At 48.5% G+C, this 1,547-nt stretch overlaps 1 pseudogene; it reads right to left on the bottom strand.

The window, feature by feature from the left end:
- Positions 1-302: 302 nt before the first annotated feature.
- On the bottom strand, positions 303-1,133 carry LOC129066874 (striatin-interacting protein 1-like; annotated as a pseudogene).
- Between the last annotated feature and the right edge of the window lie 414 nt (positions 1,134-1,547).

The following is a 1,547-nucleotide window of genomic DNA, read 5'->3' as shown; positions in this document are numbered from 1 at the left end:
AGAGCAGCCAAGAGATGAGGAGACTTCTTTCAGATAGAATGGGGACTCAGGCCATGACAAAGCTGAAGGGTGAGGGTCTTTTGCCCCTTCTCCTTATCCCCCAAGTCCTTTTCTAATGGTCCCCATGCAACTGTGTCTGTCTTAGGTTGCTCCTGGCATTGAGGGATCTTACCTATCATTGACTAACCAGCTGTCCTCTGGGGCCAAGCAGGGTGATGTGAAGGAGGCAGCAGCTGTGCCCCTGCCAGGGAGACAGGTTTTGTCTCCTCAGTGGCCTATACTCCCAAGGCCTTTTTGCTTAGCTATGGCCTTGGGATCCTCTCGCTTGCCAACAAGGCTACAATCCCTGAAATCAGGTAGGATGGCTCCCAACACATCATGGTCTGTTTCACCTTCAAGATGGGGGCAGACACCACCCCTATCAGCATCCTTGAATGCTTCCATTTGGTCAGTTTAAGATCTGAAGTAGATTGATACAAGAAAAGAGGTTCCTCTAACAAAAGTAGTTATTGTCACCAGCTTCCAGACTCTTGGCAGTCAGCTCTGGCAGTTCACACAATGCAGGGAGGATAACCCAGGACAGAAATGCTGTTCTTGGCAGTGATGTAGGACATGATGTTTTGACTGAAGAACTTAGGATCAAAGGGATGCAGTTGGTAGATTCCAGGTGCTGCTCAAACTGGGAGACATGGTTCAACTTAAAGTACTTGGACAGTACTTCTTTGTGGACTTCTTTGTGGAGGTTCACATCCACCCCAGCTTCACATGCTCTCCGAGACTGTGGAGGGCATGTCCTCAGTCAGGACGTCTGCTAGGATGTTGATTGAGTCTGTTTTGGCTTTGAGGTGCCAGCAGGATCTTTAGCAGCACCATCCTGTACTGGTTCAGGCTCGTGAACAGGCCTGGCTAGGGACTTTCTCAATGTCCTCTTCTCCCCACACCCCCAGAGGAGAACAAAGGTACACCTCTGTCTGTGCCTGGACCTCTGCAACGGATGTGTCCTTGGGCTGTTTCAGAGTCTTGTTGCTTTGGTGGACTGGGCTGGGCAGCCCCACCACTGTGTTTGCATCACTGCCTACAGCGCAACCTAAGAGTTTGTAGTGGCTGGGCTCAAGGAACATCTCAATCTCTCTCTCTCTCTCTTTCTCTCTCTCTCTCTCTCTCAATTAGGGGGTCCGTGGGAGCTCCTTTGGGCAGGTAAATCTGTCAGTCTGGGGGTGTGGTGGTGGAGGAGGCGTCACCTTGTCCCACTTGAGAGGGAGTATCTCCCCCTCCAGACCATTGTCCTCATCATCCTCCTCCTTCTCTTCATCAGTCTTCTAGGGAATCCATTGCCAATTTTGTATCTTTAGCTTTCAGTTTCACAAAAATAGGATGGTTACTGTGATTATTTTCCTTCTGAAAGGAGACTTCTTTTTTCTTGTTAAGGTACACTGTTTGTCCTTTAAATTAACACAGATTTTTTTAAATAAACAGCATAGGGGCTTTGAGCTTTGCTTCTGATGTTTTTCTCCACTGCAGGGTAGATTGGGAAATAGTGTAGCAAT

The sequence above is a fragment of the Pteronotus mesoamericanus genome, unplaced genomic scaffold, assembly GCF_021234165.1.
Source record: "Pteronotus mesoamericanus isolate MK-2021 breed Mesoamerican mustached bat unplaced genomic scaffold, CSHL_Meso_final contig_20, whole genome shotgun sequence".
In the NCBI taxonomy this organism is placed as follows: Eukaryota; Metazoa; Chordata; class Mammalia; order Chiroptera; family Mormoopidae; genus Pteronotus; species Pteronotus mesoamericanus.
The sequence above is the reverse complement of the archived record's forward strand: the minus strand, read 5'-3'. Positions and strand labels throughout refer to the sequence as shown.